This window comes from Blennius ocellaris (genome assembly GCF_963422515.1).
Source record: "Blennius ocellaris genome assembly, chromosome: 19".
In the NCBI taxonomy this organism is placed as follows: domain Eukaryota; kingdom Metazoa; phylum Chordata; class Actinopteri; order Blenniiformes; family Blenniidae; genus Blennius; species Blennius ocellaris.
Window position 1 is genome coordinate 25,005,182 of NC_137668.1, and position 15,056 is coordinate 25,020,237.

The 15,056-nt window shown below is 46.8% G+C and overlaps 1 protein-coding gene across 1 annotated transcript in view; it reads right to left on the reverse strand.

The window, feature by feature from the left end:
* Window positions 1-15,056, reverse strand: part of kcnh2b (potassium voltage-gated channel, subfamily H (eag-related), member 2b) — a gene marked incomplete at its 3' end in the record, with an annotated part of 112,739 nt that overhangs the window by 48,377 nt on the left and 49,306 nt on the right.

Sequence of the window (15,056 nt, forward strand, 5' to 3'; positions counted from 1 at the left end):
GGTTTAGGAGATACGGTTTAGGGTATAGGAGTTAGGGTATAGGGTAAAGGAGATAAGGTTTAGGGTATAGGAGTTACGGTTTAGGGTGTAGGAGTTAGGGTTTAGGGTGTAGGAGTTAGGGTTTAGGGTATAGGAGTTAGGGTTAGGGGTATAGGAGCTAGGGTTTAGGGTATAGGAGTTAGGGTTTAGGGTATAGGAGTTAGGGTTTAGGGTATAGGAGTTAGGGTTTAGGGTATAGGAGTTAGGGTTTAGGGTATAGGAGTTAGGGTTTAGGGTATAGGAGTTAGGGTTTAGGGTGTAGGAGTTAGGATTTAGGGTATAGGAGTTAGGGTTAGGGGTATAGGAGTTAGGGTTTAGGGTATAGGAGTTAGGGTTAGGGGTATAGGAGTTAGGGTTAGGGGTATAGGAGTTAGGGTTTAGGGTGTAGGAGTTAGGGTTTAGGGTATAGGAGTTAGGGTTTAGGGTATAGGAGTTAGGGTTAGGGGTTTTGGGTTAGTGTTAGCCAACCAAAAGACGAGGGGGTTCAGTAGCACCCGTTTCCGCCGTCTCCACGGCAACGGCAGGACGTTTTCGAAAAGTTCCTCCACTTTAGCGTTTTCTTCCCACTAAAAAAAAAAAAAAAAAAAAGCTGCACATAAACAAGCGTTTCCTCGTTTCTCCGGAGTCGTTTCCTGCTCGCCGTGACCGTCCCCCCCCCCCCCCCTCCTTAAAGCCCGACCCGCTCCACGCCGGCGCCGTGACGCCGGGTCTCACCTGGACGGCGCTCTGCTGCAGCGGCTCCGATCCACAGCGCCGCCACCAACCTACAGCCCTCCGCCGCACGCCGCACGCCTCAGCCGCCATCCAGCTCGCATCATCGCCGCGGAGTGACGGCAAAGCCGATTGGACCACGCCATAATCCCGGTGTGTGTGTGTGTGTGTGTGTGTGTGTGTGTGAGGGGGAAAATATGAACCAGAGAAAAGTGAAGGATTACACCATCTGCTCACGTCCCGCGCTGCGTGTGGACGCCTGTCCTCTCATTCATAAGCCACTCATTCATTCACTCATTCATCATTCTGCTCTCATTAGCAGCTGCAACGCGGCTTTTTCACGTCCCGAACACGACGGAGAGAAAACCCGCGAGGACGGAGGACAAACTGGGGACAAACTGAGGACAAACTGGGGACAAACTGGGGACAAGTGAAGACGTCTGTCCAGGTCAAACAGCGTCAATGTCCCAGTTTATCCAGTTTATCCAGTTTATCCTGGGACTTTTGAAGCAAATCCATCAGGTTTCAGTCGGACCCCCCACCTCCACCCACCTCACCCCCCCCCCTCCCCACACCTCCACCCACCTCACCCCCCCTCCCCACACCTCCACCCACCTCACCCCCCCCACACCTCCACCCCCCCCCACACACACACACACACACACTGACACTCTGTATTTAGAAGAAACTGATCAATTAGCTGATGTTTGTCTGTGAAGCAGAAAATCCTCCCCCTCCTCTTCCTCCCCTCCTCCTCCTCTTCCTCCCCCTCCTCCTCCTCTTCCTCCCCCTCCTCCTCCTCTTCTTCCTCCCCCTCCTCTTCCTCCCCTCCTCCTCCTCTTCCTCCCCCTCCTCTTCCTCTTCCTCCTCCTCCTCCTCCTCTTCTTCCTCCCCCTCCTCCTCTTCTTCCTCCCCCTCCTCTTCCTCCCCCTCCTCTTCCTCCCCTCCTCCTCCTCTTCCTCCCCCTCCTCTTCCTCCTCCTCCTCTTCTTCCTCCTCCTCCCCCTCTCCTCTTCCTCCTCTCCCTCCCCTCCTCCTCCTCTTCCTCCCCCTCCTCCTGTCCTCTTCCTCCTCCTCTTCCTCACCCTCCTCCTCTTCCTCCCCTCCCCCTCCTCTTCCTCCTCCTCTTCCTCCTCCTCTTCCTCCCCCTCCCCCTCCTCTTCCTCCTCCTCTTCCTCCCCCTCCTCCTCCTCCTCCTCCTCTCCCCCCTCATTTAACACTCCCCTGGTTTCTTAGTCATTTAAGTTTATTCTAATAAAGATCAAAGAGTTCACATGAATATCAAACAGATCTTATTTGAACTATTTAACTTTTTCATTAAATGTTTTGTACTTTAGATAATTAGACTCACAGAACGTTAGAATCGTGTTGCAGCAGTGAATCGTCGAGTTTCTCTGTTAAAAACTTCCTCCAAAGTGACGTTGTTGTCGTTTGTGGCGCTTTATAAATAAAGTTGAATTGAACTGGGCTGAACTGGACTCAGTGGGAACGTGAACGTCACAATGAGAACGTGAACGTCACAATGAGACGCTCGAAGCTTCTGTTTCACAAAAAGTTTCACGTTTCTAACGTGACGTCCGTTTCCATGGAGACGGAGTGTCGGAGTGCTTTTTCCATGTGAAGTTGCGAAATACTCGAGTATCTCAGACTGCCAGTGCCGGCTGCTCCGGTTTCACTCTGTGTGTGTGTGTGTGTGTGTGTGTGTGTGTGTGTGTGTGTGTGTGTGGTGGGGGGGGGGGGGGGGGGGGGGGGGGTGGGGGGGGGGGTTGGGAGGGCAGATGTGGTTTATACATAACTGTAACGCCGCAGTGTCGGATTAAATGTCAACAAAAGAGGATTTAACTTCAGTCGATTGTTCTGCACTCGCTCAGTGTGTGTGTGTGTGTGTGTGTGTGTGTGTGTGTGTGTGTGTGTGTGTGTGTGTGATGTTCAGAGATCAAACCTGCTTGAAAGCATGAATATTGTCATCTTGTACGCTGCGCAGTACAGTACTTTAATACTTTAATACAGTAATTTAATCTCCGATGTTCCAGCTCGTCTGATAAACAATCAGGTTTCGTCTCAAAACCACAAGAAGAAGAATTAAAGAGGAAAAACCTGCAGAACGTCGACAAGAGACTGGAAATAAAGGATCCAATCGTCGTTTCAGTCAATAAAATACAATTACATTAAAAGAAAATTAAAAAATAAACAAAATAAATAAACATAAAATTAAATAAAATACAAAATAACATTTAATAAATATTCTAAATAAATAAAATAAAATAGAAAACAAAACAGATAACATAAAGTTAAATTAAATAAATGTACAAAATAAACAAAATAAATAAATTAAATTAAATTAAATACAAAATAAACATAAAATAAAATAAAATACAAAATGAACAAAATAAATAAATAACATAAAATAAAAATACTAAATAAATAAACATAAAATAAAGTAGAATACAAAATAAACTAAGTAAATAAATAAATAAATAAAATAAAACACAAAATAAATAACATAAAATACAAAATGAACAAAATATATAAATAACATAAAATAAAAATGCAAAATAAATAAACATAAAATAAAGTAGAATACAAAATAAACAAAATAAATAAATAACATAAAATGAAATACAAAACAAATGCCATAAAATAAATATACAAAATAAATAAATAACGTGAAATACAAAATAAATAACATAAAATAAAATTCAAAACAAACAAAATAAATAAATAACATAAAATAAAATACAAAATAAAATAAAATAAATAAAATCTTACCATACTGCTGAGTCTGAATAAATCTGGTTTGAACGTTCTAGTGGACGGACCACCATGTTGGACTGTTATTATAGTGACTGTCAAAATAAAAGTACCAAGTTGGATCGCTGTTACGGCGACTGTGTGTGTGTGTGTGTGTGTGTGTGTGTGTGTGTGTGTGTGTGTGTGTGTGTGTCCTGAATTGAGCATGAACTCCAGGATTAATCCTCCATGTTTTCTGGACACGTGAGGCTCTTTGTCGTCACGGTAACAGATTTCCTGCGAGAGCATGAGGGACGGACGGTGGACAGTTTGGTCCAAATGCTCCGGCTGGACGTTTTCCAACTCGCCGTGTCCCGGCTGATAATCTGATTCAGCGCTGCTCCGGGAGATTATCACAATGTGCTGCAACACGTCCCCAAAACAACAACAACAAATAGAAAAAGGAGCAACGGGGGGGGAGGGGGGGCGGGGGGTGCTGAGTCAGCAGAGGAACTGCCGAGTCGCTCCAGAACCAGAACCCGAGGTGTGACGGAGGAATCAGGATGTGGAGGATTAATGTTTATACTGTGAAGGACTCCAGTGTGATTTGATTCATTTGGTTTGGAAATCCTCTTAAAGGTGTCAACTATGACATTTTCACCATTAATGCTGTGAAAAGTGCCGAGGTGGCGCCTGGCAGTCTGCACCCGGGGTCTAGAGGAAACTATCTGCCTTTCTGGGATTCCTTCTCTGCATTCAATCATTTCTTAAAGGAGGAAGAATCACACACTTTTACTTTTGAGAGAAAAAACAAGATGAAGCCAAATTATTATGATGGAATTCTTCTCTTTTCTGAATCATTTTCAATCAACAAAGAGACAAAAAACAATGTGAACTCGCTAAAGAAGAAAACTGAAGTTACTTGAGCTCATCTGATGTATAGAATAAAATTAAATCTACATTTAAATAGTTTGCCACATAAGTAATATCGTTAATAAGTAAAATCTTTAAAATGACCTTTAAATAGTGTGAACAAAATTATACAAAATAGAACTGAAAGTCAATTTGAACCGTCTGTTTTGAGAGAAAAACTCGATGAAGCCAAATTATTTATATTAAACCAAATAATTTATTTGAATTATTGAATTTGTCTCTTCTTTGAATCATTTTCAGACATAAAACAATGTGAACTCACTAAAGAAGAAAACTGAAGTTACCGGAGCTCATCTGATGTACAGAATAAAATAAAATATACATTTAAATAGTTTGCCTCATAATTCAGATCTTTAAAATGACCTTTACCTTTAAATAGTGTGAACAAAATTCTACAAAATCGAACTGAAAGTCAATTTGAACCGTCTGTTAAAATACAACAAACTGAAATATAATCAAGCAAATTAATGTAAAAAATGTACATTTATATTATTAGATCATTTAGAAAATAAAGTGTAGAAGGAGAAGAAATAGGAGAAATGCATGACTTTTTGTGCAAAATCCCCGGATGTTGATCATTGAACTGTAACTTGAGCTCAGCAGTGCCTCCATGAAGCGGTGCATGTCGCCCCCTGGTGGACACAAACGGTCCCTACAGCACAACATAAATCAGCAGCAAATTGTTTCATATTTACCTTATGGGAGATTTTTTCTTATTTATTTATTTTTTACTTTTTGATAATGAAAACAAAGAAGAATAAAATAGTTTCTAATTAATACATAAGCCAATGAAATAAATAAATAAAATAAAAAAACACTGAGGACGACGAGATCTCTGCCGTCATCGACCCAAAACCTGCTCACGACTCTCAAAATTCACTTTATTCTCATATAACGAAATACAATTATTACAATTTTGCAGTTCGTACCTGGAACTTTTCAAAAACACTTTATGGTTCCACCAGTGCTGCGTCATTCGCACCAGGATTGAAATCAGACCAGATTCCGGCTCGGGGGCACTTGGGGAGTATCACACTGAGATTTTCAGGTGGATCGGATAGCTTGCGGCCTAGCATGCCCGTTAGCATGCTAACAAACATTGTCCGATTGAGCTGAAATTTGGTAGCTGGACCAATGGGGGCGCTGCGGTCACGAATCACTAGCTAATTAGCTACTTTTGATGCAGTTTTTTCAAAGTAAAAGTCATGCAAGAAATTCATTAAAAACGTAAAAAATGATCGTTAACCGGTCTAGAGGATCGTGCCCCCACCCCCCCGAGGGGCTTGAGCGAACCAATCACATTTCAGCATCACCTGTTGCCGGGTAAAAAAAACCTGCCTGAGGCCTTCACTTTCACTCGGACTCAGACTCCGACCCGACACCTTGGAAGGTTCTGAGTCGCCGATATCAAGAGCTGCATCTATATGACAACCTGAACTTAATGAGTTTTTGAATCGCAGACAAACCCCCGTTTAATGATGCAGAACAGCAGGGACTTTCAAAACAAAAGCCCGGGCCATCCTTGCGGTTGACCCGGTGAACTTACAGGGTCGGTTTGACGCGACATGGATTCGATTTCTGTGGCGACAAAATAAAAGTCCGTCATCTAAAAGTCCGTTTACTGAGAAACCAAACAATTCAGAATGAAAAGAAAAGACAAAACTCATTTTCAACCTGCAGAAAAAAGACTTCCTGCCGCTGAACGTTGGACATTCGTGTCTCCAGAGCGTCGGGGACATGAAGACGAGGCGACGACAGACTTCGTGTTCGGAAGGAAATAAAAGCGTGAACGAATGAAGCGAATCCAAAGATTTTCCAGGGAACATTTTGTACCTGAGAGTCGTTTTCTTTCTCCCAGTCAGACCAGAGACTAACGTCACCTCACCACCAGGGGGCAGTGCACAACCACGAACACACACACACACACACACACACACACACACACACACACACACACACACACACACACACACACACACACACACACACACACACACACACACACACACACACACACACACACAGTATTGCCTTTAGAAATGGAGAGTCTATCAGGCTACTCTACACCGCCGCCTCATACAGGTGTGTTATTGTGAGAGCTGGATGGCGGCGTGGAAAAATAAATTGGTGTGTGTGTGTGTGTGTGTGTGTGTGTGTGTGTGTGTGTGTGTGTGTGTGTGTGTGAGACTGTTAATATCGTGCTGCCCCCCCTCCGACCCTCTGATCTTGGCTGCCAGCTGTTCTCTGATAAGTGATGTAACTTTACTCCCGTCTTTCAGCGGCGTTTACACAGAGCGGGGGAGGGGGAGCGGGGGAGGGGGAGCGGGGGAGGGGGAGCGGGGTAATTGACCCCCCCCGCCACATTTTCCAGGATTGTTTTGGGGATGAGAAAAGAGTGGAAGGACAGACTCGTCCATCCATCAGCCGCGCTGGGCTGGACTAATAGAGACAGACGGAAGGAGGCGGAGCCTCTCGTTCAAGCTCCGCCCCCGACCCGTCGCCCGCCCCCCCCCCCCCCCCCGTGTGCAAGTTGAGACGTTCAATGAGGTTCTGACGACGGATTCTACACGTTCGTCACCTTGACGTTTGTCGTCACACCCGCTGGAGGGACAGGAACAGGAAGTGTGGAGTTTCAACTTCCTGTTTCATCACGCCTGGAGACGGGAGGCTTGTCGCCCCTCCCCCCCCCACCCCGCCCCCCCACAACTTTCAGTACTAATATTAACAACAGCACCAACTAGTGGCCCGATGGAAACAAACCAGAAGGATTTCCTCATTCCGGCCGTTTCCATGGAAACAGACACAGTTTCCCAAAACGCTCACTGGGAACCATGGAAACGAACCACATGACCTCCGACTTCTGCCGGAAAGCAGCCAAAGTCGAAAAGTCGAGACTCCGTGTGCTGTTTTACTGGAATGCACACACACACACACACACACACACACACACACACACACACACACACACACACACACACACGCACACACACACACACACACACACACACACACACACACACACACACACACACACACACACACACACACACACACACACACAATGACGCCACAGAAAAACGCTGAGTCATCACAGCGGGTGACCCTCCGTCAGCTGACGGTGTTTTCACTCCACCAGAACTGAGTCTCAGCAGCTTCGTGGGGAATTAAAAAAAAAACAATAAAACAACCCGACCTTGACGACGGACCGTCGCCGTGGCGACGGGAGCTTCCTGGAACACTTTGTCAAAATAAAAACATAAGTACTGAAATACAAACAAATAAATAAATAAGATAAGATCAAATAAAGTTAATTCCACCTGCAGGACTGAAAAAAAAAATAGATATTTTAAAAATTCTTTTAAGACCTTGACTCAAGAAAAACGACAGATTTAAGACTCTCGTCCTCCACAAACCTCCAATTCAACGTTTGATTCTCCTCCATGAGAATATTGATCCTAGGAGCTACATTCACAATCTGCTGTGTCTGTGTGAGCTGGACTGGCTCCGCCCACACACACGTCCACCGATGGGAAGATGGAGGAAGGACTTCCTCTCGTGGCGCCATGTGCCAGAGCAGAGCTACCGAGAGTAGCTCTAGTTTTAATAGTCGCTCTACTGAGTGTAGCTCTAGTTTTATAGGCACTCTACCGAGAGTAGCTCTAGTTTTATAGGCACTCTACTGAGTGTAGCTCTAGTTTTATAGGCACTCTACCGAGAGTAGCTCTAGTTTTATAGGCACTCTACTGAGTGTAGCTCTAGTTTTAAAGGCACTCTACCGAGTGTAGCTTTAGTTTTATAGGCACTCTACCGAGAGTAGCTCTAGTTTTATAGGCACTCTACTGAGTGTAGCTCTAGTTTTAAAGGCACTCTACTGAGTGTAGCTCTAGTTTTAAAGGCACTCTACCGAGTGTAGCTTTAGTTTTATAGGCACTCTACCGAGAGTAGCTCTAGTTTTAAAGGCACTCTACCGAGTGTAGCTTTAGTTTTATAGGCACTCTACTGAGTGTAGCTCTAGTTTTAAAGGCACTCTACCGAGTGTAGCTTTAGTTTTATAGGCACTCTACCGAGAGTAGCTCTAGTTTTAAAGGCACTCTACCGAGTGTAGCTTTAGTTTTATAGGCACTCTACCGAGAGTAGCTCTAGTTTTTAGGCACTCTACCGAGTGTAGCTCTAGTTTTATAGTCGTTCTACCGAGTGTAGCTCTAGTTTTAATAGTCGCTCTACTGAGTGTAGCTCTAGTTTTATAGGCGCTCAACCGAGTGTAGCTCTACTAGTTTTACTAGGTACTCTACCAAGTGTAGCTCTAGTTTTATAGGTGCTTTATAGGTGTAGCTCTAGTTTCTAGTTTTACTAGGCACTCTACCGAGTGTAGCTCTAGTTTTATAGGCGCTCTACCGAGTGTAGCTCTAGTTTCTAGTTTTACTAGGCGCTCTACCGAGTGTAGCTCTAGTTTTATAGGCGCTCTACCGAGTGTAGCTCTAGTTTTATAGGCACTCTACCGAGTGTAGCTCTAGCTTTATAGTCGCTCTACCGAGTGTAGCTCTAGTTTCTAGTTTTATAGGCGCTCTACCGAGTGTAGCTCTAGTTTCTAGTTTTACTAGGCGCTCTACCGAGTGTAGCTCTAGTTTCTAGTTTTATAGGCACTCTACCGAGTGTAGCTCTAGTTTCTAGTTTTACTAGGCGCTCTACCGAGTGTAGCTCTAGTTTCTAGTTTTATAGGCACTCTACCGAGTGTAGCTCTAGTGTCTAGTTTATAGGCGCTCTACCTAGTGTAGCTCTAGTTTTACCAGGCGCTCTACCGAGTGTAGCTCTAGTTTCTAGTTTTACCAGGCCCTCTACCGAGTGTAGCTCTAGTTTTACCAGGCCCTCTTTGTTGCTGAGATTGTAATAATAGTTTGGTTTTTGTGAGAATATAAAGATTTTCATCAGCAACACGACAGAATAACTTTAAATAATTTGAGTTTAAAGGCTCTTGTGGAACTTTTTGTCCTGAAATGTAATAAAACTACTGATTTTAGCCCCTAAATATATCAAAACGATGACATTCTGAGAGATTCACCGTCCAAAACCTCCTCATTCCTTCACTTCTGTCCGTTAAAACCAGATGTGGTGTGACGAGGGGAGGTGGGGGGGGGAGGGGGAGGGGGAGGGGGAGGGGGAGGGGGAGGGGGAGGGGGAGGGGGAGGGGGGACGTCAGGGTGTCTGTTCATTCTCATGCGAGGATGTTTTCATCTGCGCTGGATGTTGATTTAATTCCACCTGAACACCTGCCAGCATGTCGACGGGCTCCATGTGAAAAGCCGGACGTGATAATTGGAGAATGTTTACGGCGGGATCGTTAATTAACGAGGCAGAAACCAGCGTCAATTAATCCTCTCTGGAAGAACCTCGTCAATTAATCCTCTGGACCAGGACTCGTTCCTCTAGAACCAGTAATTAGCCTCCTCCCAGTGAAGCCTCACGTTGTACATTTGCATAGAAGCAGCAATTTAACCGGTCGGACACGTCATTATTCTTCTTCTTCTTTTTTTTTTTTAAGTTTAAAGCAAAGATTCTCATCCTGACGTGTTTCAACCCAGCGGTGAAGAGTTGATGCTCATTAAAGGAAAATAAAATCTCATGCGCAGTGAATTTCTCAGCAAAATAAAGAGAATCCGACAGAACGGGGCTCGCAATGAGAAATAGAATACTAGAAACGTGAGCAGAATCGACTTTTTGACGACCGACTGGGACAGAAGTATTTATTAAAACTTAACGGCCAAAAGACTCGAGAAGGGCGAAGGACGGATAGCGTGTCTTATCATACGTATTATCATATTATCATCATAATGACTATTGTCATTTTAAACAGGATGTTTAGAGATCCGTGTTATTTCTCAGGAGGATCTGTCTTCACTTTCTTTGCTGTTATTCCCTTTGTGCACCCTACTGAGCATGTGCAGAACGACGGAGCAGCTGAGATCAAAGCTGCACTTCAATCCTGCAGCTCTTTGCTCTTTGTTCTCGTCCAGACAGGAAGCAGATCAAAGAAAAACTACGTTCATTTAATTTTCCAGTGACAAAAAGTTAAACGAGTCGTCTCGAAACTCTCGACGTCGTTTGTCGCCGGACGGATCCGAAGACGACGACCAAGTGTTTGAGGAGCAATTTGAGAAAAACAACAACAACAACAAAACAACAACGGCGGTGAAAGGCCAGGGCGGCGGCCGTTTTAATTCAGGATGGAGAGAAGCTTCCTCCTCCTCCTCCTCCCCCCCCTCCTCCTCTTCCTCCTCCTCCTCCATTAAAGGAACAGCTTCATAAACTGTGGGAACTTTGTTGCCTTGGTAACAAGGGGGGGGGAGTGAGAGAGAGAGAGAGAGAGAGAGAACAGGGACTACTGTCATGGTCGAAGGAGTGTGTATGTGTGTGTGTGTGTGTGTGTGTGTGTGTGTGTGTGTGTGTGTGTGTGTGTGTGTGTGTCGGCTGCAACAGATGAGCCTCAACCTCTTTTACGCTCTGGTTTCTGTCACACAGCTTATAAAGCGAGTGCTGGTGACAGTCAGGCAGTAAAACACACACACACACACACACACACACACACACACACACACACACACACACACACACACACACACACACACACACACACACACACACACACACACACACACACACACACACACACACACACACACACACACACACACACACACACACACACTGGAGTCCCGTCTCTCCAGTTCCTGTATGACCGATTGGTGAGCCGCCGCCATGACTAACAAGACCCACAGTGTCTCAACGCCCGGCGCCTTCATTTGGACGGAAAGTTCTGGTAGGAGGTCGTCTGGCGCCGACGCTGGGCTCCTAGACACTGGGCTCCTAGACCCTGGGCTCCTAGACACTGGGCTCCTAGACACTGGGCTCCTAGACGCTGGGCTCCTAGACCCTGGGCTCCTAGACCCTGGGCTCCTAGACCCTGGGCTCCTAGACCCTGGGCTCCTAGACGCTGGGCTCCTAGACGCTGGGCTCCTAGACCCTGGGCTCCTAGACGCTGGGCTCCTAGACGCTGGGCTCCTAGACCCTGGGCTCCTAGACGCTGGGCTCCTAGACGCTGGGCTCCTAGACCCTGGGCTCCTAGACCCTGGGCTCCTAGACCCTGGGCTCCTAGACGCTGGGCTCCTAGACGCTGGGCTCCTAGACGCTGGGCTCCTAGACCCTGGGCTCCTAGACGCTGGGCTCCTGGACACTGGGCTCCTGGACACTGGGCTCCTAGACCCTGGGCTCCTAGACCCTGGGCTCCTAGACCCTGGGCTCCTAGACCCTGGGCTCCTGGACACTGGGCTCCTGGACACTGGGCTCCTGGACACTGGGCTCCTGGACACTGGGCTCCTAGACCCTGGGCTCCTAGACCCTGGGCTCCTAGACGCTGGGCTCCTAGACCCTGGGCTCCTAGACCCTGGGCTCCTAGACCCTGGGCTCCTAGACCCTGGGCTCCTAGACGCTGTCTAATCAATGTCACAGCAGCAGGAACGGACGTGAAATCAATCAACGGATTGTAAAAGGCACAAGGTGGTATCAATCTGTGTGTGTGTGTGTGTGTGTGTGTGTGTGTGTGTGTGTGTGTGTGTGTGTGTGTGTGTGTGTGTGTGTGTGTGTGTGTGTAGCTGCGGGTGGTTTCTATGTACGTAATGACCAAAGCCAACCAGTATTGACCTCCGCGGCCCACAACCCATATCCACGCTGCGCGCCTCATTAGCTTGACGGATATGATCGCTATTGGAATCGAATATGTGCGCGGCTAATGAGCGAGCTAACTAGCGAGCTAACCAGGCATGGGAAGACAAACACGCGAACAAACGACTCAGGTGTACAACTGCTGCTTCACTGACAACTTATTTGTGTTCTTTGTACTGCTCTTGCAGGAGGAATGTGTGTACCCCCCCCCCCCCCCCCCCCCAAGGTGAACAGTTTATTTTAGGGCCCCCCCGCCCCTTCACCCCTCCCCCGCTGTCGGCAATAACCTTGAACCGTAAGTGAAGCTAACGACGTGACGGATCACGAAATGTACCGAAGACTTTTTGATTAGGTGGGTGTGGAAGAGATCAGGCGGAATCACAGGAGGAAATCCTGCGGCCCCTCCCCCGCCATACGTACTGCATGTAAACGCCGTCGTCGCCCCCCCCCCCCCCCTGTAGGCTGGAGCTCTTAAAGCCCCGTAAGAGTGTTTACATCCCGGCTAATATCACCTTTCTATTCTGAGTGCTGCCAAAGCGGCCGGCAGCTGAGACCGTGTGTGATCTAACATGAGTTTATGAGTGTGTGTGTGTGTGTGTGTGTGTGTGTGTGTGTGTGTGTGTGTGTGTGTGTGTGTCCGCGAGGCAGCACATGACGATGACAGGGAAACAGAAAGCCAAACGAGAGCTCGCAAGTGAGTGGATGAGTGATGGAGTCCATGAGTAAGTGTGTGTGGGGGAGGGAGAGGGGGGTGGGGGGGCTACTGAATGAGAAAGTGAGAGAGTGTGTGTGTGTGTGTGTGTGTGTGTGTGTGTGTGTGTGTGTGTGTGTGTAGGGGAGAGGCAGATATATAGAGTGTGACATGTGCTGATTGTCATGAGTGGCGCCGAGTGGAACCGTGACGGAGGACAAATGATGATGGTGTGTGTGAGTGTTGTTGTTTTTCTACCCTTGTGGGGATCAAAGGTCAGACGACGACACACATCATTGGGACCAACGACGCCGTGGGGACCGAACAGCCGAACGCCACAAAGTAAACAGCTGTAATACACTCCTGGCAACGATTGTACTGCAACTTAAAGTCCCAGTGAAATGAAGGTTCCACCTCCAGAACCCTCTGGTGTCTCTTCTAGAACGTTTTCCTGCTAACTGGCTGAAGGTAAAATGTTAAAACACGACAATCTGAGAGAAAATAGCCGATAAACGGCGCTATTTCCTCTGCTGGGCGGAGCTTCTGACAATAACAGAGTGACATCACGAGTTGTGCACACGCCCAAGTTGTGTTTACATTATGGAGGATCAGAGTTTTGACCATGAAGAGGCTGAATTGAACCAGATTTCATCTTCATGGTCATTTCAAACCCAGTGATTGATGAAGAAGACACAGAAGGTGGTTCTGCCATCGGTGACCCCGTCTGGAACATGTTTGAGGAAGCAGAAGACGCTTCGTCCTCCATTCGTCCTCGTCTCCTCGCCTCAGCAGCCGCCACTTTTCACCTTTGAGGCTTTGAGGCTCCGGACTTTTGGCAGAACGACCGGCTTCCTGGATCCAACACGTCCAAGAGCTAGAAGACTGTGGAATCACCGAAGATGAGTCCAGGTGTTACTGGATTGTCTACTAGCCGCCCGAGCTAGCAGCTCCCGCTAGCCGCTAGCCGTGCGAGCTAGCCTCTCCCGCCGCCCGTGCTCCTTTCCTCCTCTCTGGTCTCTTCCAGGCTCAATCTTTCATCAAGGCTCATAAAACGCCGACTATAACTTCAAAACCCTGTAAAAACTTGGATATTTAAGAGGAAACAAGCCGATATAAACACAACAGATCGAGATCTGCACAACTCGTGACATCACGCATAGGCTCCGCCCACGAAGAAGAAGGATTCCCCCCGACTTCCTCGGCTGGAGATTCAAAATTCAAATAACTTTGTTATGCGACAACAGTGGAGGGGCAGAGTCGGAGGAACCTTACAAGTAGAACCACAACTATCGTTATTTTACAAAGTAGTGCTTTACATTTCACTGGGACTTTAAGGCTTCAGTCACGACGTCACGACGCCTGATGTCGGTATCGGTGCCGCCGTTATTATTACGGTTGTCATGAGAAAGTTCCCGCTCTGCCGGCAGTGTTCTGGAAGAGCCCCGACTGGTTGTGTACGCCCCGGTACGGCTCTTCACACCCTACATTTCCCCACTCAGGTAAATGTCAAGAAGTGTCCAAATGCCAGAACGCAGCGTGGTCGACAGCTGACGGTGCTCCAGAAGCTGCGTGACAACAAAGCGTCACAACGAGGACACGTTGATCGTTCGTTTGACGGGAGAAGTCAGCTTTCTTTTTTCTTTTTTTTTGTTTTAATCAGGCTGGTTGGAGTTTTCCTCAATAACGTCGAGTCATAAATCAACCGGCGTGTCCTTTAACGCGGAGAATCGACTGCAGACAAGAAGCTGTGTGGAGATAATGAGCTTTACATCGCAGCGACACACAGTCACAAGTCCGACACGCGTAAACACACTGCAACCCAATGCAGCCCGGCTGAAATATTCAAGAGGCGCTCGTGCTGGGCTGTTTGGACAGCGTGTGTGTGTGTGTGTGTGTGTGTGTGTGTGTGTGTGTGTGTGTGTGTGTGTCTTGAATGTCAGACAACTGTTTCCAGCCCAGGCCATGTGGAAAATTGTCTCCCCTGATTCCGATTACACAGAAAATGAGCTTTCTGCCGCCGACACACACAAACACACACACAAAAAAACACACACCCACACACACACACACACACGCACGCACACACACACACACACACACGCCCCTCGGACTCGTTTCACTTGGACGTTTCTCCGATTCAGCTGATATATTATTTAATCAATAACACAGTTTGAGTCTGAATATATGAAGTACTTTTGTATTTATTATTCAGAACAGGAATAAAATTAGATTCTGGT